The following is a 20,000-nucleotide window of genomic DNA, read 5'->3' as shown; positions in this document are numbered from 1 at the left end:
GTCCGGGATTTGAACCCGGGACCTCTCGCACCCTAAGCGAGAATCATACCCCTAGACCAACGAGCCCCGACAGAGTGTGACTTCAGCTGAAAAAAAAAAAACGTGCAATTTTCTCCACCACTGACGGGACTTGAAAAAGGACACATTTCAAAAGAGTTTACCTGTCTAGCTTACGGGCTCGTCCGGGATTTGAACCCGGGACCTCTCGCACCCAAAGCGAGAATCATACCCCTAGACCAACGAGCCGCAATTGAACAGTTTTGTGGGGTGAAAAGGAACATCCAACCGAGGCTAATTCTCTACAGGACACAAGCGTTTGGCGGTGAGGCCCACAATAAATTGGGGAGAAAGCACAAACGGGCTCGTCCGGGATTTGAACCCGGGACCTCTCGCACCCAAAGCGAGAATCATACCCCTAGACCAACGAGCCGCTGAGTGCTGCAATGGGTTTTATTTTGTGTGGACCCCTTGCATTCCTGAGTAAGTCAAAAAAGTTTTCCAGAATGGGCTCTTTTCCTGCAATGGCTAACAACAGAGGGTGGTCGTCGTTTATTTCGTTAGAGTGGATTTTTTTCTGTAAAGTCTGGCATTTCTTTGTGAAAGAAGGGCTCGTCCGGGAGTTGAACCCGGGACCTCTCGCACCCGAAGCGAGAATCATACCCCTAGACCAACGAGCCTGGGCCAAGGATGCCATTTATTCAGCGCCTTTAGTCACACCAACGTTTTAGAGTGGTCTGCAGAAAATACGGTCATTTCAGCTGCGTTCCACTGTGCATCAACATTTCCGAAAGTAAGTCCTGGGTAACTAAGTGCAGCAGTTGACCGGTGGCCGGTAGAACCAAACGATGCAGAGTTTCACAGAATAAAGGGCTCGTCCGGGATTTCAACCCGGGACCTCTCGCACCCTAAGCGAGAATCATACCCCTAGACCAACGAGCCAGCTTGCTCAAATGCTTATGTCGAGCATCTTGTGCATCAATATTTAGCTGAAAGGAAAGGTAGCTGTGGTGGTGTTGAGCTGCAGCTAAGCTATTCTGTACATCAAAGGTGAGACAGTGCTCACACAATCTCATGATACTGACAAAAGCTTGCTTGGCGACGGGCTCGTCCGGGATTTGAACCCGGGACCTCTCGCACCCTAAGCGAGAATCATACCCCTAGACCAACGAGCCCCGACAGAGTGTGACTTCAGCTGAAAAAAAAAACCGTGCAATTTTCTCCACCACTGACGGGACTTGAAAAAGGACACATTTCAAAAGAGTTTACCTGTCTAGCTTACGGGCTCGTCCGGGATTTGAACCCGGGACCTCTCGCACCCAAAGCGAGAATCATACCCCTAGACCAACGAGCCGCAATTGAACAGTTTTGTGGGGTGAAAAGGAACATCCAACCGAGGCTAATTCTCTACAGGACACAAGCGTTTGGCGGTGAGGCCCACAATAAATTGGGGAGAAAGCACAAACGGGCTCGTCCGGGATTTGAACCCGGGACCTCTCGCACCCAAAGCGAGAATCATACCCCTAGACCAACGAGCCGCTGAGTGCTGCAATGGGTTTTATTTTGTGTGGACCCCTTGCATTCCTGAGTAAGTCAAAAAAGTTTTCCAGAATGGGCTCTTTTCCTGCAATGGCTAACAACAGAGGGTGGTCGTCGTTTATTTCGTTAGAGTGGATTTTTTTCTGTAAAGTCTGGCATTTCTTTGTGAAAGAAGGGCTCGTCCGGGAGTTGAACCCGGGACCTCTCGCACCCGAAGCGAGAATCATACCCCTAGACCAACGAGCCTGGGCCAAGGATGCCATTTATTCAGCGCCTTTCCTCACACCAACGTTTTAGAGTGGTCTGCAGAAAAGACGGTCATTTCAGCTGCGTTCCACTGTGCATCAACATTTCCGAAAGTAAGTCCTGGGTAACTAAGTGCAGCAGTTGACCGGTGGCCGGTAGAACCAAACGATGCAGAGTTTCACAGAATAAAGGGCTCGTCCGGGATTTGAACCCGGGACCTCTCGCACCCTAAGCGAGAATCATACCCCTAGACCAACGAGCCAGCTTGCTCAAATGCTTATGTCGAGCATCTTGTGCATCAATATTTAGCTGAAAGGAAAGGTAGCTGTGGTGGTGTTGAGCTGCAGCTAAGCTATGCTGTACATCAAAGGTGAGACAGTGCTCACACAATCTCATGATACTGACAAAAGCTTGCTTGGCAACGGGCTCGTCCGGGATTTGAACCCGGGACCTCTCGCACCCTAAGCGAGAATCATACCCCTAGACCAACGAGTCCCGACAGAGTGTGACTTGAGCTGAAAAAAAAAACCGTGCAATTTTCTCCACCACTGACGGGACTTGAAAAAGGACACATTTCAAAAGAGTTTACCTGTCTAGCTTACGGGCTCGTCCGGGATTTGAACCCGGGACCTCTCGCACCCAAAGCGAGAATCATACCCCTAGACCAACGAGCCGCAATTGAACAGTTTTGTGGGGTGAAAAGGAACATCCAACCGAGGCTAATTCTCTACAGGACAGAAGCGTTTGGCGGTGAGGCCCACAATAAATTGGGGAGAAAGCACAAACGGGCTCGTCCGGGATTTGAACCCGGGACCTCTCGCACCCAAAGCGAGAATCATACCCCTAGACCAACGAGCCGCTGAGTGCTGCAATGGGTTTTATTTTGTCTGGACCCCTTGCATTCCTGAGTAAGTCAAAAAAGTTTTCCAGAATGGGCTCTTTTCCTAGCCTGGCAAGCCAAACTACACAGAAATGTATAGTCTGGGGTCGGACCATTCACAGAGTTGAAGCCTGTGGGTGGGATGAACAGTTGTCTTTCAAACTGCTTCTGCACGTAATAGGCCAGCATTTGTGACCAATCGTAGCCGGTCGGCAAAACGGCAACAGGGCTGCCAAGTTTCAGAAAATTGCAAGCGACAGTGAGATGCGTTCGTCGAACATTTGTTTGACTGTCTGTCACACTCAAAGCGTGACACTTGGCAGCTCCGATTAGATTCGCTATTTCAAGTGTGAACTTACCAAGACAGACGCAAATAGATGTTATGTTACACAGCTCTGCAACAAGTATAGGACAATGATAGACGTAGCAGCCTTAACATTAACTTGGAAACTCAAAGAGAAACAGCGAATCAACAGTGAAGAAAATCTAGCAAGCAGGAGAACGTTTTAAATCTAATTATCGGAGTCGGCGCTGTTGTGTGTGAAAGATAAGTTAGATGCCAAGACCCGCCTTTCGTTGCTTCTGATTTGTTTATTGCGTGATGCCTTCGGGCTCAAGGACTCCGTATACAGATAGAGCGTTCTGATTGGTCAGGCCGATCTGCAGCCTGGCGCAGTCTTGGCCTCAACGGTGCGACCCTAGACCATCCCGCTAGGCAAAAATATTTTTGGCCGCTAGGGTGCGTCTAGATTTCTAGGCTACTCTTTTCCTGCAATGGCTAACAACAGAGGGTGGTCGTCGTTTATTTCGTTAGAGTGGATTTTTTTCTGTAAAGTCTGGCATTTCTTTGTGAAAGAAGGGCTCGTCCGGGAGTTGAACCCGGGACCTCTCGCACCCGAAGCGAGAATCATACCCCTAGACCAACGAGCCTGGGCCAAGGATGCCATTTATTCAGCGCCTTTCCTCACACCAACGTTTTAGAGTGGTCTGCAGAAAAGACGGTCATTTCAGCTGCGTTCCACTGTGCATCAACATTTCCGAAAGTAAGTCCTGGGTAACTAAGTGCAGCAGTTGACCGGTGGCCGGTAGAACCAAACGATGCAGAGTTTCACAGAATAAAGGGCTCGTCCGGGATTTGAACCCCGGACCTCTCGCACCCTAAGCGAGAATCATACCCCTAGACCAACGAGCCAGCTTGCTCAAATGCTTATGTCGAGCATCTTGTGCATCAATATTTAGCTGAAAGGAAAGGTAGCTGTGGTGGTGTTGAGCTGCAGCTAAGCTATGCTGTACATCAAAGGTGAGACAGTGCTCACACAATCTCATGATACTGACAAAAGCTTGCTTGGCGACGGGCTCGTCCGGGATTTGAACCCAGGACCTCTCGCACCCTAAGCGAGAATCATACCCCTAGACCAACGAGCCCCGAAAGAGTGTGACTTCAGCTGAAAAAAAAAAACGTGCAATTTTCTCCACCACTGACGGGACTTGAAGAAGGACACATTTCAAAAGAGTTTACCTGTGTAGCTTACGGGCTCGTCCGGGATTTGAACCCGGGACCTCTCGCACCCAAAGCGAGAATCATACCCCTAGACCAACGAGCCGCAATTGAACAGTTTTGTGGGGTGAAAAGGAACATCCAACCGAGGCTAATTCTCTACAGGACACAAGCGTTTGGCGGTGAGTCCCACAATAAATTGGGGAGAAAGCACAAACGGGCTCGTCCGGGATTTGAACCCGGGACCTCTCGCACCCAAAGCGAGAATCATACCCCTAGACCAACGAGCCGCTGAGTGCTGCAATGGGTTTTATTTTGTGTGGACCCCTTGCATTCCTGAGTAAGTCAAAAAAGTTTTCCAGAATGGGCTCTTTTCCTGCAATGGCTAACAACAGAGGGTGGTCGTCGTTTATTTCGTTAGAGTGGATTTTTTTCTGTAAAGTCTGGCATTTCTTTGTGAAAGAAGGGCTCGTCCGGGAGTTGAACCCGGGACCTCTCGCACCCGAAGCGAGAATCATACCCCTAGACCAACGAGCCTGGGCCAAGGATGCCATTTATTCAGCGCCTTTCCTCACACCAACGTTTTAGAGTGGTCTGCAGAAAAGACGGTCATTTCAGCTGCGTTCCACTGTGCATCAACATTTCCGAAAGTAAGTCCTGGGTAACTAAGTGCAGCAGTTGACCGGTGGCCGGTAGAACCAAACGATGCAGAGTTTCACAGAATAAAGGGCTCGTCCGGGATTTGAACCCGGGACCTCTCGCACCCTAAGCGAGAATCATACCCCTAGACCAACGAGCCAGCTTGCTCAAATGCTTATGTCGAGCATCTTGTGCATCAATATTTAGCTGAAAGGAAAGGTAGCTGTGGTGGTGTTGAGCTGCAGCTAAGCTATGCTGTACATCAAAGGTGAGACAGTGCTCACACAATCTCATGATACTGACAAAAGCTTGCTTGGCGACGGGCTCGTCCGGGATTTGAACCCGGGACCTCTCGCACCCTAAGCGAGAATCATACCCCTAGACCAACGAGCCCCGACAGAGTGTGACTTCAGCTGAAAAAAAAAACCGTGCAATTTTCTCCACCACTGACGGGACTTGAAAAAGGACACATTTCAAAAGAGTTTACCTGTCTAGCTTACGGGGTCGTCCGGGATTTGAACCCGGGACCTCTCGCACCCAAAGCGAGAATCATACCCCTAGACCAACGAGCCGCAATTGAACAGTTTTGTGGGGTGAAAAGGAACATCCAACCGAGGCTAATTCTCTACAGGACACAAGCGTTTGGCGGTGAGGCCCACAATAAATTGGGGAGAAAGCACAAACGGGCTCGTCCGGGATTTGAACCCGGGACCTCTCGCACCCAAAGCGAGAATCATACCCCTAGACCAACGAGCCGCTGAGTGCTGCAATGGGTTTTATTTTGTGTGGACCCCTTGCATTCCTGAGTAAGTCAAAAAAGTTTTCCAGAATGGGCTCTTTTCCTGCAATGGCTAACAACAGAGGGTGGTCGTCGTTTATTTCGTTAGAGTGGATTTTTTTCTGTAAAGTCTGGCATTTCTTTGTGAAAGAAGGGCTCGTCCGGGAGTTGAACCCGGGACCTCTCGCACCCGAAGCGAGAATCATACCCCTAGACCAACGAGCCTGGGCCAAGGATGCCATTTATTCAGCGCCTTTCCTCACACCAACGTTTTAGAGTGGTCTGCAGAAAAGACGGTCATTTCAGCTGCGTTCCACTGTGCATCAACATTTCCGAAAGTAAGTCCTGGGTAACTAAGTGCAGCAGTTGACCGGTGGCCGGTAGAACCAAACGATGCAGAGTTTCACAGAATAAAGGGCTCGTCCGGGATTTGAACCCGGGACCTCTCGCACCCTAAGCGAGAATCATACCCCTAGACCAACGAGCCAGCTTGCTCAAATGCTTATGTCGAGCATCTTGTGCATCAATATTTAGCTGAAAGGAAAGGTAGCTGTGGTGGTGTTGAGCTGCAGCTAAGCTATGCTGTACATCAAAGGTGAGACAGTGCTCACACAATCTCATGATACTGACAAAAGCTTGCTTGGCGACGGGCTCGTCCGGGATTTGAACCCGGGACCTCTCGCACCCTAAGCGAGAATCATACCCCTAGACCAACGAGCCCCGACAGAGTGTGACTTCAGCTGAAAAAAAAAACCGTGCAATTTTCTCCACCACTGACGGGACTTGAAAAAGGACACATTTCAAAAGAGTTTACCTGTCTAGCTTACGGGGTCGTCCGGGATTTGAACCCGGGACCTCTCGCACCCAAAGCGAGAATCATACCCCTAGACCAACGAGCCGCAATTGAACAGTTTTGTGGGGTGAAAAGGAACATCCAACCGAGGCTAATTCTCTACAGGACACAAGCGTTTGGCGGTGAGGCCCACAATAAATTGGGGAGAAAGCACAAACGGGCTCGTCCGGGATTTGAACCCGGGACCTCTCGCACCCAAAGCGAGAATCATACCCCTAGACCAACGAGCCGCTGAGTGCTGCAATGGGTTTTATTTTGTGTGGACCCCTTGCATTCCTGAGTAAGTCAAAAAAGTTTTCCAGAATGGGCTCTTTTCCTGCAATGGCTAACAACAGAGGGTGGTCGTCGTTTATTTCTTTCTGTAAAGTCTGGCATTTCTTTGTGAAAGAAGGGCTCGTCCGGGAGTTGAACCCGGGACCTCTCGCACCCGAAGCGAGAATCATACCCCTAGACCAACGAGCCTGGGCCAAGGATGCCATTTATTCAGCGCCTTTCCTCACACCAACGTTTTAGAGTGGTCTGCAGAAAAGACGATCATTTCAGCTGCGTTCCACTGTGCATCAACATTTCCGAAAGTAAGTCCTGGGTAACTAAGTGCAGCAGTTGACCGGTGGCCGGTAGAACCAAACGATGCAGAGTTTCACAGAATAAAGGGCTCGTCCGGGATTTGAACCCGGGACCTCTCGCACCCTAAGCGAGAATCATACCCCTAGACCAACGAGCCAGCTTGCTCAAATGCTTATGTCGAGCATCTTGTGCATCAATATTTAGCTGAAAGGAAAGGTAGCTGTGGTGGTGTTGAGCTGCAGCTAAGCTATGCTGTACATCAAAGGTGAGACAGTGCTCACACAATCTCATGATACTGACAAAAGCTTGCTTGGCGACGGGCTCGTCCGGGATTTGAACCCGGGACCTCTCGCACCCTAAGCGAGAATCATACCCCTAGACCAACGAGCCCCGACAGAGTGTGACTTCAGCTGAAAAAAAAAACACGTGCAATTTTCTCCACCACTGACGGGACTTGAAAAAGGACACATTTCAAAAGAGTTTACCTGTCTAGCTTACGGGCTCGTCCGGGATTTGAACCCGGGACCTCTCGCACCCAAAGCGAGAATCATACCCCTAGACCAACGAGCCGCAATTGAACAGTTTTGTGGGGTGAAAAGGAACATCCAACCGAGGCTAATTCTCTACAGGACACAAGCGTTTGGCGGTGAGGCCCACAATAAATTGGGGAGAAAGCACAAACGGGCTCGTCCGGGATTTGAACCCGGGACCTCTCGCACCCAAAGCGAGAATCATACCCCTAGACCAACGAGCCGCTGAGTGCTGCAATGGGTTTTATTTTGTGTGGACCCCTTGCATTCCTGAGTAAGTCAAAAAAGTTTTCCAGAATGGGCTCTTTTCCTGCAATGGCTAACAACAGAGGGTGGTCGTCGTTTATTTCGTTAGAGTGGATTTTTTTCTGTAAAGTCTGGCATTTCTTTGTGAAAGAAGGGCTCGTCCGGGAGTTGAACCCGGGACCTCTCGCACCCGAAGCGAGAATCATACCCCTAGACCAACGAGCCTGGGCCAAGGATGCCATTTATTCAGCGCCTTTCCTCACACCAACGTTTTAGAGTGGTCTGCAGAAAAGACGATCATTTCAGCTGCGTTCCACTGTGCATCAACATTTCCGAAAGTAAGTCCTGGGTAACTAAGTGCAGCAGTTGACCGGTGGCCGGTAGAACCAAACGATGCAGAGTTTCACAGAATAAAGGGCTCGTCCGGGATTTGAACCCGGGACCTCTCGCACCCTAAGCGAGAATCATACCCCTAGACCAACGAGCCAGCTTGCTCAAATGCTTATGTCGAGCATCTTGTGCATCAATATTTAGCTGAAAGGAAAGGTAGCTGTGGTGGTGTTGAGCTGCAGCTAAGCTATGCTGTACATCAAAGGTGAGACAGTGCTCACACAATCTCATGATACTGACAAAAGCTTGCTTGGCGACGGGCTCGTCCGGGATTTGAACCCGGGACCTCTCGCACCCTAAGCGAGAATCATACCCCTAGACCAACGAGCCCCGACAGAGTGTGACTTCAGCTGAAAAAAAAAAACGTGCAATTTTCTCCACCACTGACGGGACTTGAAAAAGGACACATTTCAAAAGAGTTTACCTGTCTAGCTTACGGGCTCGTCCGGGATTTGAACCCGGGACCTCTCGCACCCAAAGCGAGAATCATACCCCTAGACCAACGAGCCGCAATTGAACAGTTTTGTGGGGTGAAAAGGAACATCCAACCGAGGCTAATTCTCTACAGGACACAAGCGTTTGGCGGTGAGGCCCACAATAAATTGGGAAGAAAGCACAAACGGGCTCGTCCGGGATTTGAACCCGGGACCTCTCGCACCCAAAGCGAGAATCATACCCCTAGACCAACGAGCCGCTGAGTGCTGCAATGGGTTTTATTTTGTGTGGACCCCTTGCATTCCTGAGTAAGTCAAAAAAGTTTTCCAGAATGGGCTCTTTTCCTGCAATGGCTAACAACAGAGGGTGGTCGTCGTTTATTTCTTTCTGTAAAGTCTGGCATTTCTTTGTGAAAGAAGGGCTCGTCCGGGAGTTGAACCCGGGACCTCTCGCACCCGAAGCGAGAATCATACCCCTAGACCAACGAGCCTGGGCCAAGGATGCCATTTATTCAGCGCCTTTCCTCACACCAACGTTTTAGAGTGGTCTGCAGAAAAGACGGTCATTTCAGCTGCGTTCCACTGTGCATCAACATTTCCGAAAGTAAGTCCTGGGTAACTAAGTGCAGCAATTGACCGGTGGCCGGCAGAACCAAACGATGCAGAGTTTCACAGAATAAAGGGCTCGTCCGGGATTTGAACCCGGGACCTCTCGCACCCTAAGCGAGAATCATACCCCTAGACCAACGAGCCAGCTTGCTCAAATGCTTATGTCGAGCATCTTGTGCATCAATATTTAGCTGAAAGGAAAGGTAGCTGTGGTGGTGTTGAGCTGCAGCTAAGCTTAGCTGTACATCAAAGGTGAGACAGTGCTCACACAATCTCATGATACTGACAAAAGCTTGCTTGGCGACGGGCTCGTCCGGGATTTGAACCCGGGACCTCTCGCACCCTAAGCGAGAATCATACCCCTAGACCAACGAGCCCCGACAGAGTGTGACTTCAGCTGAAAAAAAAAACCGTGCAATTTTCTCCACCACTGACGGGACTTGAAAAAGGACACATTTCAAAAGAGTTTACCTGTCTAGCTTACGGGCTCGTCCGGGATTTGAACCCGGGACCTCTCGCACCCAAAGCGAGAATCATACCCCTAGACCAACGAGCCGCAATTGAACAGTTTTGTGGGGTGAAAAGGAACATCCAACCGAGGCTAATTCTCTACAGGACACAAGCGTTTGGCGGTGAGGCCCACAATAAATTGGGGAGAAAGCACAAACGGGCTCGTCCGGGATTTGAACCCGGGACCTCTCGCACCCAAAGCGAGAATCATACCCCTAGACCAACGGGCCGCTGATTGCTGCAATGGGTTTTATTTTGTGTGGACCCCTTGCATTCCTGAGTAAGTCAAAAAAGTTTTCCAGAATGGGCTCTTTTCCTGCAATGGCTAACAACAGAGGGTGGTCGTCGTTTATTTCGTTAGAGTGGATTTTTTTCTGTAAAGTCTGGCATTTCTTTGTGAAAGAAGGGCTCGTCCGGGAGTTGAACCCGGGACCTCTCGCACCCGAAGCGAGAATCATACCCCTAGACCAACGAGCCTGGGCCAAGGATGCCATTTATTCAGCGCCTTTCCTCACACCAACGTTTTAGAGTGGTCTGCAGAAAAGACGGTCATTTCAGCTGCGTTCCACTGTGCATCAACATTTCCGAAAGTAAGTCCTGGGTGACTAAGTGCAGCAGTTGACCGGTGGCCGGTAGAACCAAACGATGCAGAGTTTCACAGAATAAAGGGCTCGTCCGGGATTTGAACCCCGGACCTCTCGCACCCTAAGCGAGAATCATACCCCTAGACCAACGAGCCAGCTTGCTCAAATGCTTATGTCGAGCATCTTGTGCATCAATATTTAGCTGAAAGGAAAGGTAGCTGTGGTGGTGTTGAGCTGCAGCTAAGCTATGCTGTACATCAAAGGTGAGACAGTGCTCACACAATCTCATGATACTGACAAAAGCTTGCTTGGCGACGGGCTCGTCCGGGATTTGAACCAGGGACCTCTCGCACCCTAAGCGAGAATCATACCCCTAGACCAACGAGCCCCGACAGAGTGTGACTTCAGCTGAAATAAAAAACCGTGCAATTTTCTCCACCACTGACGGGACTTGAAAAAGGACACATTTCAAAAGAGTTTACCTGTCTAGCTTACGGGCTCGTCCGGGATTTGAACCCGGGACCTCTCGCACCCAAAGCGAGAATCATACCCCTAGACCAACGAGCCGCAATTGAACAGTTTTGTGGGGTGAAAAGGAACATCCAACCGAGGCTAATTCTCTACAGGACACAAGCGTTTGGCGGTGAGGCCCACAATAAATTGGGGAGAAAGCACAAACGGGCTCGTCCGGGATTTGAACCCGGGACCTCTCGCACCCAAAGCGAGAATCATACCCCTAGACCAACGAGCCGCTGAGTGCTGCAATGGGTTTTATTTTGTGTGGACCCCTTGCATTCCTGAGTAAGTCAAAAAAGTTTTCCAGAATGGGCTCTTTTCCTGCAATGGCTAACAACAGAGGGTGGTCGTCGTTTATTTCGTTAGAGTGGATTTTTTTCTGTAAAGTCTGGCATTTCTTTGTGAAAGAAGGGCTCGTCCGGGAGTTGAACCCGGGACCTCTCGCACCCGAAGCGAGAATCATACCCCTAGACCAACGAGCCTGGGCCAAGGATGCCATTTATTCAGCGCCTTTCCTCACACCAACGTTTTAGAGTGGTCTGCAGAAAAGACGATCATTTCAGCTGCGTTCCACTGTGCATCAACATTTCCGAAAGTAAGTCCTGGGTAACTAAGTGCAGCAGTTGACCGGTGGCCGGTAGAACCAAACGATGCAGAGTTTCACAGAATAAAGGGCTCGTCCGGGATTTGAACCCGGGACCTCTCGCACCCTAAGCGAGAATCATACCCCTAGACCAACGAGCCAGCTTGCTCAAATGCTTATGTCGAGCATCTTGTGCATCAATATTTAGCTGAAAGGAAAGGTAGCTGTGGTGGTGTTGAGCTGCAGCTAAGCTATGCTGTACATCAAAGGTGAGACAGTGCTCACACAATCTCATGATACTGACAAAAGCTTGCTTGGCGACGGGCTCGTCCGGGATTTGAACCCGGGACCTCTCGCACCCTAAGCGAGAATCATACCCCTAGACCAACGAGCCCCGACAGAGTGTGACTTCAGCTGAAAAAAAAAAACGTGCAATTTTCTCCACCACTGACGGGACTTGAAAAAGGACACATTTCAAAAGAGTTTACCTGTCTAGCTTACGGGCTCGTCCGGGATTTGAACCCGGGACCTCTCGCACCCAAAGCGAGAATCATACCCCTAGACCAACGAGCCGCAATTGAACAGTTTTGTGGGGTGAAAAGGAACATCCAACCGAGGCTAATTCTCTACAGGACACAAGCGTTTGGCGGTGAGGCCCACAATAAATTGGGGAGAAAGCACAAACGGGCTCGTCCGGGATTTGAACCCGGGACCTCTCGCACCCAAAGCGAGAATCATACCCCTAGACCAACGAGCCGCTGAGTGCTGCAATGGGTTTTATTTTGTGTGGACCCCTTGCATTCCTGAGTAAGTCAAAAAAGTTTTCCAGAATGGGCTCTTTTCCTGCAATGGCTAACAACAGAGGGTGGTCGTCGTTTATTTCTTTCTGTAAAGTCTGGCATTTCTTTGTGAAAGAAGGGCTCGTCCGGGAGTTGAACCCGGGACCTCTCGCACCCGAAGCGAGAATCATACCCCTAGACCAACGAGCCTGGGCCAAGGATGCCATTTATTCAGCGCCTTTCCTCACACCAACGTTTTAGAGTGGTCTGCAGAAAAGACGGTCATTTCAGCTGCGTTCCACTGTGCATCAACATTTCCGAAAGTAAGTCCTGGGTAACTAAGTGCAGCAATTGACCGGTGGCCGGCAGAACCAAACGATGCAGAGTTTCACAGAATAAAGGGCTCGTCCGGGATTTGAACCCGGGACCTCTCGCACCCTAAGCGAGAATCATACCCCTAGACCAACGAGCCAGCTTGCTCAAATGCTTATGTCGAGCATCTTGTGCATCAATATTTAGCTGAAAGGAAAGGTAGCTGTGGTGGTGTTGAGCTGCAGCTAAGCTTAGCTGTACATCAAAGGTGAGACAGTGCTCACACAATCTCATGATACTGACAAAAGCTTGCTTGGCGACGGGCTCGTCCGGGATTTGAACCCGGGACCTCTCGCACCCTAAGCGAGAATCATACCCCTAGACCAACGAGCCCCGACAGAGTGTGACTTCAGCTGAAAAAAAAAAACGTGCAATTTTCTCCACCACTGACGGGACTTGAAAAAGGACACATTTCAAAAGAGTTTACCTGTCTAGCTTACGGGCTCGTCCGGGATTTGAACCCGGGACCTCTCGCACCCAAAGCGAGAATCATACCCCTAGACCAACGAGCCGCAATTGAACAGTTTTGTGGGGTGAAAAGGAACATCCAACCGAGGCTAATTCTCTACAGGACACAAGCGTTTGGCGGTGAGGCCCACAATAAATTGGGGAGAAAGCACAAACGGGCTCGTCCGGGATTTGAACCCGGGACCTCTCGCACCCAAAGCGAGAATCATACCCCTAGACCAACGGGCCGCTGATTGCTGCAATGGGTTTTATTTTGTGTGGACCCCTTGCATTCCTGAGTAAGTCAAAAAAGTTTTCCAGAATGGGCTCTTTTCCTGCAATGGCTAACAACAGAGGGTGGTCGTCGTTTATTTCGTTAGAGTGGATTTTTTTCTGTAAAGTCTGGCATTTCTTTGTGAAAGAAGGGCTCGTCCGGGAGTTGAACCCGGGACCTCTCGCACCCGAAGCGAGAATCATACCCCTAGACCAACGAGCCTGGGCCAAGGATGCCATTTATTCAGCGCCTTTCCTCACACCAACGTTTTAGAGTGGTCTGCAGAAAAGACGGTCATTTCAGCTGCGTTCCACTGTGCATCAACATTTCCGAAAGTAAGTCCTGGGTGACTAAGTGCAGCAGTTGACCGGTGGCCGGTAGAACCAAACGATGCAGAGTTTCACAGAATAAAGGGCTCGTCCGGGATTTGAACCCCGGACCTCTCGCACCCTAAGCGAGAATCATACCCCTAGACCAACGAGCCAGCTTGCTCAAATGCTTATGTCGAGCATCTTGTGCATCAATATTTAGCTGAAAGGAAAGGTAGCTGTGGTGGTGTTGAGCTGCAGCTAAGCTATGCTGTACATCAAAGGTGAGACAGTGCTCACACAATCTCATGATACTGACAAAAGCTTGCTTGGCGACGGGCTCGTCCGGGATTTGAACCAGGGACCTCTCGCACCCTAAGCGAGAATCATACCCCTAGACCAACGAGCCCCGACAGAGTGTGACTTCAGCTGAAATAAAAAACCGTGCAATTTTCTCCACCACTGACGGGACTTGAAAAAGGACACATTTCAAAAGAGTTTACCTGTCTAGCTTACGGGCTCGTCCGGGATTTGAACCCGGGACCTCTCGCACCCAAAGCGAGAATCATACCCCTAGACCAACGAGCCGCAATTGAACAGTTTTGTGGGGTGAAAAGGAACATCCAACCGAGGCTAATTCTCTACAGGACACAAGCGTTTGGCGGTGAGGCCCACAATAAATTGGGGAGAAAGCACAAACGGGCTCGTCCGGGATTTGAACCCGGGACCTCTCGCACCCAAAGCGAGAATCATACCCCTAGACCAACGAGCCGCTGAGTGCTGCAATGGGTTTTATTTTGTGTGGACCCCTTGCATTCCTGAGTAAGTCAAAAAAGTTTTCCAGAATGGGCTCTTTTCCTGCAATGGCTAACAACAGAGGGTGGTCGTCGTTTATTTCGTTAGAGTGGATTTTTTTCTGTAAAGTCTGGCATTTCTTTGTGAAAGAAGGGCTCGTCCGGGAGTTGAACCCGGGACCTCTCGCACCCGAAGCGAGAATCATACCCCTAGACCAACGAGCCTGGGCCAAGGATGCCATTTATTCAGCGCCTTTCCTCACACCAACGTTTTAGAGTGGTCTGCAGAAAAGACGATCATTTCAGCTGCGTTCCACTGTGCATCAACATTTCCGAAAGTAAGTCCTGGGTAACTAAGTGCAGCAGTTGACCGGTGGCCGGTAGAACCAAACGATGCAGAGTTTCACAGAATAAAGGGCTCGTCCGGGATTTGAACCCGGGACCTCTCGCACCCTAAGCGAGAATCATACCCCTAGACCAACGAGCCAGCTTGCTCAAATGCTTATGTCGAGCATCTTGTGCATCAATATTTAGCTGAAAGGAAAGGTAGCTGTGGTGGTGTTGAGCTGCAGCTAAGCTATGCTGTACATCAAAGGTGAGACAGTGCTCACACAATCTCATGATACTGACAAAAGCTTGCTTGGCGACGGGCTCGTCCGGGATTTGAACCCGGGACCTCTCGCACCCTAAGCGAGAATCATACCCCTAGACCAACGAGCCCCGACAGAGTGTGACTTCAGCTGAAAAAAAAAAACGTGCAATTTTCTCCACCACTGACGGGACTTGAAAAAGGACACATTTCAAAAGAGTTTACCTGTCTAGCTTACGGGCTCGTCCGGGATTTGAACCCGGGACCTCTCGCACCCAAAGCGAGAATCATACCCCTAGACCAACGAGCCGCAATTGAACAGTTTTGTGGGGTGAAAAGGAACATCCAACCGAGGCTAATTCTCTACAGGACACAAGCGTTTGGCGGTGAGGCCCACAATAAATTGGGGAGAAAGCACAAACGGGCTCGTCCGGGATTTGAACCCGGGACCTCTCGCACCCAAAGCGAGAATCATACCCCTAGACCAACGAGCCGCTGAGTGCTGCAATGGGTTTTATTTTGTGTGGACCCCTTGCATTCCTGAGTAAGTCAAAAAAGTTTTCCAGAATGGGCTCTTTTCCTGCAATGGCTAACAACAGAGGGTGGTCGTCGTTTATTTCTTTCTGTAAAGTCTGGCATTTCTTTGTGAAAGAAGGGCTCGTCCGGGAGTTGAACCCGGGACCTCTCGCACCCGAAGCGAGAATCATACCCCTAGACCAACGAGCCTGGGCCAAGGATGCCATTTATTCAGCGCCTTTCCTCACACCAACGTTTTAGAGTGGTCTGCAGAAAAGACGGTCATTTCAGCTGCGTTCCACTGTGCATCAACATTTCCGAAAGTAAGTCCTGGGTAACTAAGTGCAGCAGTTGACCGGTGGCCGGCAGAACCAAACGATGCAGAGTTTCACAGAATAAAGGGCTCGTCCGGGATTTGAACCCGGGACCTCTCGCACCCTAAGCGAGAATCATACCCCTAGACCAACGAGCCAGCTTGCTCAAATGCTTATGTCGAGCATCTTGTGCATCAATATTTAGCTGAAAGGAAAGGTAGCTGTGGTGGTGTTGAGCTGCAGCTAAGCTTAGCTGTACATCAAAGGTGAGACAGTGCTCACACAATCTCATGATACTGACAAAAGCTTGCTTGGCGACGGGCTCGTCCGGGATTTGAACCCGGGACCTCTCGCATCCTAAGCGAGAATCATACCCCTAGACCAACGAGCCCCGACAGAGTGTGACTTCAGCTGAAAAAAAAAACCGTGCAATTTTCTCCACCACTGACGGGACTTGAAAAAGGACACATTTCAAAAGAGTTTACCTGTCTAGCTTACGGGCTCGTCCGGGATTTGAACCCGGGACCTCTCGCACCCAAAGCGAGAATCATACCCCTAGACCAACGAGCCGCAATTGAACAGTTTTGTGGGGTGAAAAGGAACATCCAACCGAGGCTAATTCTCTACAGGACACAAGCGTTTGGCGGTGAGGCCCACAATAAATTGGGGAGAAAGCACAAACGGGCTCGTCCGGGATTTGAACCCGGGACCTCTCGCACCCAAAGCGAGAATCATACCCCTAGACCAACGGGCCGCTGATTGCTGCAATGGGTTTTATTTTGTGTGGACCCCTTGCATTCCTGAGTAAGTCAAAAAAGTTTTCCAGAATGGGCTCTTTTCCTGCAATGGCTAACAACAGAGGGTGGTCGTCGTTTATTTCGTTAGAGTGGATTTTTTTCTGTAAAGTCTGGCATTTCTTTGTGAAAGAAGGGCTCGTCCGGGAGTTGAACCCGGGACCTCTCGCACCCGAAGCGAGAATCATACCCCTAGACCAACGAGCCTGGGCCAAGGATGCCATTTATTCAGCGCCTTTCCTCACACCAACGTTTTAGAGTGGTCTGCAGAAAAGACGGTCATTTCAGCTGCGTTCCACTGTGCATCAACATTTCCGAAAGTAAGTCCTGGGTGACTAAGTGCAGCAGTTGACCGGTGGCCGGTAGAACCAAACGATGCAGAGTTTCACAGAATAAAGGGCTCGTCCGGGATTTGAACCCCGGACCTCTCGCACCCTAAGCGAGAATCATACCCCTAGACCAACGAGCCAGCTTGCTCAAATGCTTATGTCGAGCATCTTGTGCATCAATATTTAGCTGAAAGGAAAGGTAGCTGTGGTGGTGTTGAGCTGCAGCTAAGCTATGCTGTACATCAAAGGTGAGACAGTGCTCACACAATCTCATGATACTGACAAAAGCTTGCTTGGCGACGGGCTCGTCCGGGATTTGAACCAGGGACCTCTCGCACCCTAAGCGAGAATCATACCCCTAGACCAACGAGCCCCGACAGAGTGTGACTTCAGCTGAAATAAAAAACCGTGCAATTTTCTCCACCACTGACGGGACTTGAAAAAGGACACATTTCAAAAGAGTTTACCTGTCTAGCTTACGGGCTCGTCCGGGATTTGAACCCGGGACCTCTCGCACCCAAAGCGAGAATCATACCCCTAGACCAACGAGCCGCAATTGAACAGTTTTGTGGGGTGAAAAGGAACATCCAACCGAGGCTAATTCTCTACAGGACACAAGCGTTTGGCGGTGAGGCCCACAATAAATTGGGGAGAAAGCACAAACGGGCTCGTCCGGGATTTGAACCCGGGACCTCTCGCACCCAAAGCGAGAATCATACCCCTAGACCAACGAGCCGCTGAGTGCTGCAATGGGTTTTATTTTGTGTGGACCCCTTGCATTCCTGAGTAAGTCAAAAAAGTTTTCCAGAATGGGCTCTTTTCCTGCAATGGCTAACAACAGAGGGTGGTCGTCGTTTATTTCGTTAGAGTGGATTTTTTTCTGTAAAGTCTGGCATTTCTTTGTGAAAGAAGGGCTCGTCCGGGAGTTGAACCCGGGACCTCTCGCACCCGAAGCGAGAATCATACCCCTAGACCAACGAGCCTGGGCCAAGGATGCCATTTATTCAGCGCCTTTCCTCACACCAACGTTTTAGAGTGGTCTGCAGAAAAGACGGTCATTTCAGCTGCGTTCCACTGTGCATCAACATTTCCGAAAGTAAGTCCTGGGTAACTAAGTGCAGCAGTTGACCGGTGGCCGGTAGAACCAAACGATGCAGAGTTTCACAGAATAAAGGGCTCGTCCGGGATTTGAACCCGGGACCTCTCGCACCCTAAGCGAGAATCATACCCCTAGACCAACGAGCCAGCTTGCTCAAATGCTTATGTCGAGCATCTTGTGCATCAATATTTAGCTGAAAGGAAAGGTAGCTGTGGTGGTGTTGAGCTGCAGCTAAGCTATGCTGTACATCAAAGGTGAGACAGTGCTCACACAATCTCATGATACTGACAAAAGCTTGCTTGGCGACGGGCTCGTCCGGGATTTGAACCCGGGACCTCTCGCACCCTAAGCGAGAATCATACCCCTAGACCAACGAGCCCCGACAGAGTGTGACTTCAGCTGAAAAAAAAAACCGTGCAATTTTCTCCACCACTGACGGGACTTGAAAAAGGACACATTTCAAAAGAGTTTACCTGTCTAGCTTACGGGCTCGTCCGGGATTTGAACCCGGGACCTCTCGCAACCAAAGCGAGAATCATACCCCTAGACCAACGAGCCGCAATTGAACAGTTTTGTGGGGTGAAAAGGAACATCCAACCGAGGCTAATTCTCTACAGGACACAAGCGTTTGGCGGTGAGGCCCACAATAAATTGGGGAGAAAGCACAAACGGGCTCGTCCGGGATTTGAACCCGGGACCTCTCGCACCCAAAACGAGAATCATACCCCTAGACCAACGAGCCGCTGAGTGCTGCAATGGGTTTTATTTTGTGTGGACCCCTTGCATTCCTGAGTAAGTCAAAAAAGTTTTCCAGAATGGGCTCTTTTCCTGCAATGGCTAACAACAGAGGGTGGTCGTCGTTTATTTCGTTAGAGTGGATTTTTTTCTGTAAAGTCTGGCATTTCTTTGTGAAAGAAGGGCTCGTCCGGGAGTTGAACCCGGGACCTCTCGCACCCGAAGCGAGAATCATACCCCTAGACCAACGAGCCTGGGCCAAGGATGCCATTTATTCAGCGCCTTTCCTCACACCAACGTTTTAGAGTGGTCTGCAGAAAAGACGGTCATTTCAGCTGCGTTCCACTGTGCATCAACATTTCCGAAAGTAAGTCCTGGGTAACTAAGTGCAGCAATTGACCGGTGGCCGGCAGAACCAAACGATGCAGAGTTTCACAGAATAAAGGGCTCGTCCGGGATTTGAACCCGGGACCTCTCGCACCCTAAGCGAGAATCATACCCCTAGACCAACGAGCCAGCTTGCTCAAATGCTTATGTCGAGCATCTTGTGCATCAATATTTAGCTGAAAGGAAAGGTAGCTGTGGTGGTGTTGAGCTGCAGCTAAGCTTAGCTGTACATCAAAGGTGAGACAGTGCTCACACAATCTCATGATACTGACAAAAGCTTGCTTGGCGACGGGCTCGTCCGGGATTTGAACCCGGGACCTCTCGCATCCTAAGCGAGAATCATACCCCTAGACCAACGAGCCCCGACAGAGTGTGACTTCAGCTGAAAAAAAAAACCGTGCAATTTTCTCCACCACTGACGGGACTTGAAAAAGGACACATTTCAAAAGAGTTTACCTGTCTAGCTTACGGGCTCGTCCGGGATTTGAACCCGGGACCTCTCGCACCCAAAGCGAGAATCATACCCCTAGACCAACGAGCCGCAATTGAACAGTTTTGTGGGGTGAAAAGGAACATCCAACCGAGGCTAATTCTCTACAGGACACAAGCGTTTGGCGGTGAGGCCCACAATAAATTGGGGAGAAAGCACAAACGGGCTCGTCCGGGATTTGAACCCGGGACCTCTCGCACCCAAAGCGAGAATCATACCCCTAGACCAACGGGCCGCTGATTGCTGCAATGGGTTTTATTTTGTGTGGACCCCTTGCATTCCTGAGTAAGTCAAAAAAGTTTTCCAGAATGGGCTCTTTTCCTGCAATGGCTAACAACAGAGGGTGGTCGTCGTTTATTTCGTTAGAGTGGATT

The 20,000-nt window shown here is 50.0% G+C and overlaps 71 non-coding genes across 71 annotated transcripts in view; all 71 read right to left on the bottom strand.

Moving 5' to 3' along the window:
- trnap-agg (transfer RNA proline (anticodon AGG)) overlaps positions 1-66 on the bottom strand; it is a 72-nt gene extending 6 nt beyond the window's left edge. The window contains exon 1 of the tRNA in view: positions 1-66. This exon is cut by the window's left edge and continues 6 nt beyond it. This is a non-coding gene — a tRNA (tRNA-Pro).
- A 108-nt stretch (positions 67-174) lies between these two features.
- Positions 175-246, bottom strand: trnap-ugg (transfer RNA proline (anticodon UGG)). Its single transcript has one exon. It is a non-coding gene; the product is annotated as a tRNA-Pro (tRNA).
- A 112-nt stretch (positions 247-358) lies between these two features.
- On the bottom strand, positions 359-430 carry trnap-ugg (transfer RNA proline (anticodon UGG)). Its single transcript has one exon. It is a non-coding gene; the product is annotated as a tRNA-Pro (tRNA).
- A 175-nt stretch (positions 431-605) lies between these two features.
- trnap-cgg (transfer RNA proline (anticodon CGG)) lies at positions 606-677 on the bottom strand. Its single transcript has one exon. It is a non-coding gene; the product is annotated as a tRNA-Pro (tRNA).
- Positions 678-1,100: 423 nt separating this feature from the next.
- trnap-agg (transfer RNA proline (anticodon AGG)) lies at positions 1,101-1,172 on the bottom strand. Its single transcript has one exon. It is a non-coding gene; the product is annotated as a tRNA-Pro (tRNA).
- Positions 1,173-1,279: 107 nt separating this feature from the next.
- On the bottom strand, positions 1,280-1,351 carry trnap-ugg (transfer RNA proline (anticodon UGG)). Its single transcript has one exon. It is a non-coding gene; the product is annotated as a tRNA-Pro (tRNA).
- A 112-nt stretch (positions 1,352-1,463) lies between these two features.
- trnap-ugg (transfer RNA proline (anticodon UGG)) lies at positions 1,464-1,535 on the bottom strand. The gene has a single exon. It is a non-coding gene; the product is annotated as a tRNA-Pro (tRNA).
- Positions 1,536-1,710: 175 nt separating this feature from the next.
- Positions 1,711-1,782, bottom strand: trnap-cgg (transfer RNA proline (anticodon CGG)). Its single transcript has one exon. It is a non-coding gene; the product is annotated as a tRNA-Pro (tRNA).
- A 190-nt stretch (positions 1,783-1,972) lies between these two features.
- Positions 1,973-2,044, bottom strand: trnap-agg (transfer RNA proline (anticodon AGG)). Its single transcript has one exon. It is a non-coding gene; the product is annotated as a tRNA-Pro (tRNA).
- Positions 2,045-2,384: 340 nt separating this feature from the next.
- On the bottom strand, positions 2,385-2,456 carry trnap-ugg (transfer RNA proline (anticodon UGG)). Its single transcript has one exon. It is a non-coding gene; the product is annotated as a tRNA-Pro (tRNA).
- Positions 2,457-2,568: 112 nt separating this feature from the next.
- Positions 2,569-2,640, bottom strand: trnap-ugg (transfer RNA proline (anticodon UGG)). Its single transcript has one exon. It is a non-coding gene; the product is annotated as a tRNA-Pro (tRNA).
- An 880-nt stretch (positions 2,641-3,520) lies between these two features.
- On the bottom strand, positions 3,521-3,592 carry trnap-cgg (transfer RNA proline (anticodon CGG)). Its single transcript has one exon. It is a non-coding gene; the product is annotated as a tRNA-Pro (tRNA).
- A 423-nt stretch (positions 3,593-4,015) lies between these two features.
- trnap-agg (transfer RNA proline (anticodon AGG)) lies at positions 4,016-4,087 on the bottom strand. The gene has a single exon. It is a non-coding gene; the product is annotated as a tRNA-Pro (tRNA).
- A 107-nt stretch (positions 4,088-4,194) lies between these two features.
- trnap-ugg (transfer RNA proline (anticodon UGG)) lies at positions 4,195-4,266 on the bottom strand. The gene has a single exon. It is a non-coding gene; the product is annotated as a tRNA-Pro (tRNA).
- A 112-nt stretch (positions 4,267-4,378) lies between these two features.
- On the bottom strand, positions 4,379-4,450 carry trnap-ugg (transfer RNA proline (anticodon UGG)). Its single transcript has one exon. It is a non-coding gene; the product is annotated as a tRNA-Pro (tRNA).
- A 175-nt stretch (positions 4,451-4,625) lies between these two features.
- Positions 4,626-4,697, bottom strand: trnap-cgg (transfer RNA proline (anticodon CGG)). Its single transcript has one exon. It is a non-coding gene; the product is annotated as a tRNA-Pro (tRNA).
- Positions 4,698-4,887: 190 nt separating this feature from the next.
- On the bottom strand, positions 4,888-4,959 carry trnap-agg (transfer RNA proline (anticodon AGG)). The gene has a single exon. It is a non-coding gene; the product is annotated as a tRNA-Pro (tRNA).
- Positions 4,960-5,120: 161 nt separating this feature from the next.
- On the bottom strand, positions 5,121-5,192 carry trnap-agg (transfer RNA proline (anticodon AGG)). The gene has a single exon. It is a non-coding gene; the product is annotated as a tRNA-Pro (tRNA).
- A 291-nt stretch (positions 5,193-5,483) lies between these two features.
- trnap-ugg (transfer RNA proline (anticodon UGG)) lies at positions 5,484-5,555 on the bottom strand. Its single transcript has one exon. It is a non-coding gene; the product is annotated as a tRNA-Pro (tRNA).
- A 175-nt stretch (positions 5,556-5,730) lies between these two features.
- On the bottom strand, positions 5,731-5,802 carry trnap-cgg (transfer RNA proline (anticodon CGG)). The gene has a single exon. It is a non-coding gene; the product is annotated as a tRNA-Pro (tRNA).
- A 190-nt stretch (positions 5,803-5,992) lies between these two features.
- On the bottom strand, positions 5,993-6,064 carry trnap-agg (transfer RNA proline (anticodon AGG)). The gene has a single exon. It is a non-coding gene; the product is annotated as a tRNA-Pro (tRNA).
- A 161-nt stretch (positions 6,065-6,225) lies between these two features.
- On the bottom strand, positions 6,226-6,297 carry trnap-agg (transfer RNA proline (anticodon AGG)). Its single transcript has one exon. It is a non-coding gene; the product is annotated as a tRNA-Pro (tRNA).
- Positions 6,298-6,588: 291 nt separating this feature from the next.
- trnap-ugg (transfer RNA proline (anticodon UGG)) lies at positions 6,589-6,660 on the bottom strand. Its single transcript has one exon. It is a non-coding gene; the product is annotated as a tRNA-Pro (tRNA).
- Positions 6,661-6,820: 160 nt separating this feature from the next.
- On the bottom strand, positions 6,821-6,892 carry trnap-cgg (transfer RNA proline (anticodon CGG)). The gene has a single exon. It is a non-coding gene; the product is annotated as a tRNA-Pro (tRNA).
- Positions 6,893-7,082: 190 nt separating this feature from the next.
- trnap-agg (transfer RNA proline (anticodon AGG)) lies at positions 7,083-7,154 on the bottom strand. Its single transcript has one exon. It is a non-coding gene; the product is annotated as a tRNA-Pro (tRNA).
- Positions 7,155-7,315: 161 nt separating this feature from the next.
- trnap-agg (transfer RNA proline (anticodon AGG)) lies at positions 7,316-7,387 on the bottom strand. The gene has a single exon. It is a non-coding gene; the product is annotated as a tRNA-Pro (tRNA).
- Positions 7,388-7,495: 108 nt separating this feature from the next.
- On the bottom strand, positions 7,496-7,567 carry trnap-ugg (transfer RNA proline (anticodon UGG)). Its single transcript has one exon. It is a non-coding gene; the product is annotated as a tRNA-Pro (tRNA).
- Positions 7,568-7,679: 112 nt separating this feature from the next.
- On the bottom strand, positions 7,680-7,751 carry trnap-ugg (transfer RNA proline (anticodon UGG)). Its single transcript has one exon. It is a non-coding gene; the product is annotated as a tRNA-Pro (tRNA).
- A 175-nt stretch (positions 7,752-7,926) lies between these two features.
- On the bottom strand, positions 7,927-7,998 carry trnap-cgg (transfer RNA proline (anticodon CGG)). Its single transcript has one exon. It is a non-coding gene; the product is annotated as a tRNA-Pro (tRNA).
- A 190-nt stretch (positions 7,999-8,188) lies between these two features.
- Positions 8,189-8,260, bottom strand: trnap-agg (transfer RNA proline (anticodon AGG)). Its single transcript has one exon. It is a non-coding gene; the product is annotated as a tRNA-Pro (tRNA).
- A 161-nt stretch (positions 8,261-8,421) lies between these two features.
- On the bottom strand, positions 8,422-8,493 carry trnap-agg (transfer RNA proline (anticodon AGG)). The gene has a single exon. It is a non-coding gene; the product is annotated as a tRNA-Pro (tRNA).
- A 107-nt stretch (positions 8,494-8,600) lies between these two features.
- trnap-ugg (transfer RNA proline (anticodon UGG)) lies at positions 8,601-8,672 on the bottom strand. Its single transcript has one exon. It is a non-coding gene; the product is annotated as a tRNA-Pro (tRNA).
- A 112-nt stretch (positions 8,673-8,784) lies between these two features.
- On the bottom strand, positions 8,785-8,856 carry trnap-ugg (transfer RNA proline (anticodon UGG)). The gene has a single exon. It is a non-coding gene; the product is annotated as a tRNA-Pro (tRNA).
- Positions 8,857-9,016: 160 nt separating this feature from the next.
- On the bottom strand, positions 9,017-9,088 carry trnap-cgg (transfer RNA proline (anticodon CGG)). The gene has a single exon. It is a non-coding gene; the product is annotated as a tRNA-Pro (tRNA).
- Positions 9,089-9,278: 190 nt separating this feature from the next.
- trnap-agg (transfer RNA proline (anticodon AGG)) lies at positions 9,279-9,350 on the bottom strand. The gene has a single exon. It is a non-coding gene; the product is annotated as a tRNA-Pro (tRNA).
- A 161-nt stretch (positions 9,351-9,511) lies between these two features.
- Positions 9,512-9,583, bottom strand: trnap-agg (transfer RNA proline (anticodon AGG)). The gene has a single exon. It is a non-coding gene; the product is annotated as a tRNA-Pro (tRNA).
- A 107-nt stretch (positions 9,584-9,690) lies between these two features.
- On the bottom strand, positions 9,691-9,762 carry trnap-ugg (transfer RNA proline (anticodon UGG)). The gene has a single exon. It is a non-coding gene; the product is annotated as a tRNA-Pro (tRNA).
- A 359-nt stretch (positions 9,763-10,121) lies between these two features.
- Positions 10,122-10,193, bottom strand: trnap-cgg (transfer RNA proline (anticodon CGG)). Its single transcript has one exon. It is a non-coding gene; the product is annotated as a tRNA-Pro (tRNA).
- Positions 10,194-10,795: 602 nt separating this feature from the next.
- trnap-ugg (transfer RNA proline (anticodon UGG)) lies at positions 10,796-10,867 on the bottom strand. Its single transcript has one exon. It is a non-coding gene; the product is annotated as a tRNA-Pro (tRNA).
- Positions 10,868-10,979: 112 nt separating this feature from the next.
- Positions 10,980-11,051, bottom strand: trnap-ugg (transfer RNA proline (anticodon UGG)). Its single transcript has one exon. It is a non-coding gene; the product is annotated as a tRNA-Pro (tRNA).
- A 175-nt stretch (positions 11,052-11,226) lies between these two features.
- trnap-cgg (transfer RNA proline (anticodon CGG)) lies at positions 11,227-11,298 on the bottom strand. Its single transcript has one exon. It is a non-coding gene; the product is annotated as a tRNA-Pro (tRNA).
- A 190-nt stretch (positions 11,299-11,488) lies between these two features.
- On the bottom strand, positions 11,489-11,560 carry trnap-agg (transfer RNA proline (anticodon AGG)). The gene has a single exon. It is a non-coding gene; the product is annotated as a tRNA-Pro (tRNA).
- A 161-nt stretch (positions 11,561-11,721) lies between these two features.
- trnap-agg (transfer RNA proline (anticodon AGG)) lies at positions 11,722-11,793 on the bottom strand. Its single transcript has one exon. It is a non-coding gene; the product is annotated as a tRNA-Pro (tRNA).
- Positions 11,794-11,900: 107 nt separating this feature from the next.
- On the bottom strand, positions 11,901-11,972 carry trnap-ugg (transfer RNA proline (anticodon UGG)). The gene has a single exon. It is a non-coding gene; the product is annotated as a tRNA-Pro (tRNA).
- Positions 11,973-12,084: 112 nt separating this feature from the next.
- On the bottom strand, positions 12,085-12,156 carry trnap-ugg (transfer RNA proline (anticodon UGG)). Its single transcript has one exon. It is a non-coding gene; the product is annotated as a tRNA-Pro (tRNA).
- A 160-nt stretch (positions 12,157-12,316) lies between these two features.
- Positions 12,317-12,388, bottom strand: trnap-cgg (transfer RNA proline (anticodon CGG)). The gene has a single exon. It is a non-coding gene; the product is annotated as a tRNA-Pro (tRNA).
- Positions 12,389-12,578: 190 nt separating this feature from the next.
- Positions 12,579-12,650, bottom strand: trnap-agg (transfer RNA proline (anticodon AGG)). The gene has a single exon. It is a non-coding gene; the product is annotated as a tRNA-Pro (tRNA).
- A 161-nt stretch (positions 12,651-12,811) lies between these two features.
- On the bottom strand, positions 12,812-12,883 carry trnap-agg (transfer RNA proline (anticodon AGG)). Its single transcript has one exon. It is a non-coding gene; the product is annotated as a tRNA-Pro (tRNA).
- Positions 12,884-12,990: 107 nt separating this feature from the next.
- On the bottom strand, positions 12,991-13,062 carry trnap-ugg (transfer RNA proline (anticodon UGG)). Its single transcript has one exon. It is a non-coding gene; the product is annotated as a tRNA-Pro (tRNA).
- Positions 13,063-13,421: 359 nt separating this feature from the next.
- On the bottom strand, positions 13,422-13,493 carry trnap-cgg (transfer RNA proline (anticodon CGG)). The gene has a single exon. It is a non-coding gene; the product is annotated as a tRNA-Pro (tRNA).
- A 602-nt stretch (positions 13,494-14,095) lies between these two features.
- On the bottom strand, positions 14,096-14,167 carry trnap-ugg (transfer RNA proline (anticodon UGG)). Its single transcript has one exon. It is a non-coding gene; the product is annotated as a tRNA-Pro (tRNA).
- Positions 14,168-14,279: 112 nt separating this feature from the next.
- trnap-ugg (transfer RNA proline (anticodon UGG)) lies at positions 14,280-14,351 on the bottom strand. The gene has a single exon. It is a non-coding gene; the product is annotated as a tRNA-Pro (tRNA).
- Positions 14,352-14,526: 175 nt separating this feature from the next.
- Positions 14,527-14,598, bottom strand: trnap-cgg (transfer RNA proline (anticodon CGG)). The gene has a single exon. It is a non-coding gene; the product is annotated as a tRNA-Pro (tRNA).
- Positions 14,599-14,788: 190 nt separating this feature from the next.
- trnap-agg (transfer RNA proline (anticodon AGG)) lies at positions 14,789-14,860 on the bottom strand. Its single transcript has one exon. It is a non-coding gene; the product is annotated as a tRNA-Pro (tRNA).
- A 161-nt stretch (positions 14,861-15,021) lies between these two features.
- On the bottom strand, positions 15,022-15,093 carry trnap-agg (transfer RNA proline (anticodon AGG)). Its single transcript has one exon. It is a non-coding gene; the product is annotated as a tRNA-Pro (tRNA).
- A 107-nt stretch (positions 15,094-15,200) lies between these two features.
- On the bottom strand, positions 15,201-15,272 carry trnap-ugg (transfer RNA proline (anticodon UGG)). Its single transcript has one exon. It is a non-coding gene; the product is annotated as a tRNA-Pro (tRNA).
- A 112-nt stretch (positions 15,273-15,384) lies between these two features.
- Positions 15,385-15,456, bottom strand: trnap-ugg (transfer RNA proline (anticodon UGG)). Its single transcript has one exon. It is a non-coding gene; the product is annotated as a tRNA-Pro (tRNA).
- A 160-nt stretch (positions 15,457-15,616) lies between these two features.
- On the bottom strand, positions 15,617-15,688 carry trnap-cgg (transfer RNA proline (anticodon CGG)). Its single transcript has one exon. It is a non-coding gene; the product is annotated as a tRNA-Pro (tRNA).
- A 190-nt stretch (positions 15,689-15,878) lies between these two features.
- Positions 15,879-15,950, bottom strand: trnap-agg (transfer RNA proline (anticodon AGG)). The gene has a single exon. It is a non-coding gene; the product is annotated as a tRNA-Pro (tRNA).
- Positions 15,951-16,111: 161 nt separating this feature from the next.
- Positions 16,112-16,183, bottom strand: trnap-agg (transfer RNA proline (anticodon AGG)). Its single transcript has one exon. It is a non-coding gene; the product is annotated as a tRNA-Pro (tRNA).
- Positions 16,184-16,290: 107 nt separating this feature from the next.
- trnap-ugg (transfer RNA proline (anticodon UGG)) lies at positions 16,291-16,362 on the bottom strand. Its single transcript has one exon. It is a non-coding gene; the product is annotated as a tRNA-Pro (tRNA).
- Positions 16,363-16,721: 359 nt separating this feature from the next.
- On the bottom strand, positions 16,722-16,793 carry trnap-cgg (transfer RNA proline (anticodon CGG)). The gene has a single exon. It is a non-coding gene; the product is annotated as a tRNA-Pro (tRNA).
- A 602-nt stretch (positions 16,794-17,395) lies between these two features.
- On the bottom strand, positions 17,396-17,467 carry trnap-ugg (transfer RNA proline (anticodon UGG)). Its single transcript has one exon. It is a non-coding gene; the product is annotated as a tRNA-Pro (tRNA).
- Positions 17,468-17,579: 112 nt separating this feature from the next.
- Positions 17,580-17,651, bottom strand: trnap-ugg (transfer RNA proline (anticodon UGG)). The gene has a single exon. It is a non-coding gene; the product is annotated as a tRNA-Pro (tRNA).
- Positions 17,652-17,826: 175 nt separating this feature from the next.
- Positions 17,827-17,898, bottom strand: trnap-cgg (transfer RNA proline (anticodon CGG)). The gene has a single exon. It is a non-coding gene; the product is annotated as a tRNA-Pro (tRNA).
- A 190-nt stretch (positions 17,899-18,088) lies between these two features.
- trnap-agg (transfer RNA proline (anticodon AGG)) lies at positions 18,089-18,160 on the bottom strand. Its single transcript has one exon. It is a non-coding gene; the product is annotated as a tRNA-Pro (tRNA).
- A 161-nt stretch (positions 18,161-18,321) lies between these two features.
- On the bottom strand, positions 18,322-18,393 carry trnap-agg (transfer RNA proline (anticodon AGG)). Its single transcript has one exon. It is a non-coding gene; the product is annotated as a tRNA-Pro (tRNA).
- Positions 18,394-18,931: 538 nt separating this feature from the next.
- Positions 18,932-19,003, bottom strand: trnap-cgg (transfer RNA proline (anticodon CGG)). The gene has a single exon. It is a non-coding gene; the product is annotated as a tRNA-Pro (tRNA).
- Positions 19,004-19,193: 190 nt separating this feature from the next.
- trnap-agg (transfer RNA proline (anticodon AGG)) lies at positions 19,194-19,265 on the bottom strand. The gene has a single exon. It is a non-coding gene; the product is annotated as a tRNA-Pro (tRNA).
- Positions 19,266-19,426: 161 nt separating this feature from the next.
- Positions 19,427-19,498, bottom strand: trnap-agg (transfer RNA proline (anticodon AGG)). The gene has a single exon. It is a non-coding gene; the product is annotated as a tRNA-Pro (tRNA).
- Positions 19,499-19,605: 107 nt separating this feature from the next.
- trnap-ugg (transfer RNA proline (anticodon UGG)) lies at positions 19,606-19,677 on the bottom strand. The gene has a single exon. It is a non-coding gene; the product is annotated as a tRNA-Pro (tRNA).
- Positions 19,678-20,000: the final 323 nt, after the last annotated feature.

The sequence above is a fragment of the Sardina pilchardus genome, chromosome 8 (genome assembly GCF_963854185.1).
Source record: "Sardina pilchardus chromosome 8, fSarPil1.1, whole genome shotgun sequence".
NCBI lineage: Eukaryota > Metazoa > Chordata > Actinopteri > Clupeiformes > Clupeidae > Sardina > Sardina pilchardus.
The sequence above is the reverse complement of the archived record's forward strand: the minus strand, read 5'-3'. Positions and strand labels throughout refer to the sequence as shown.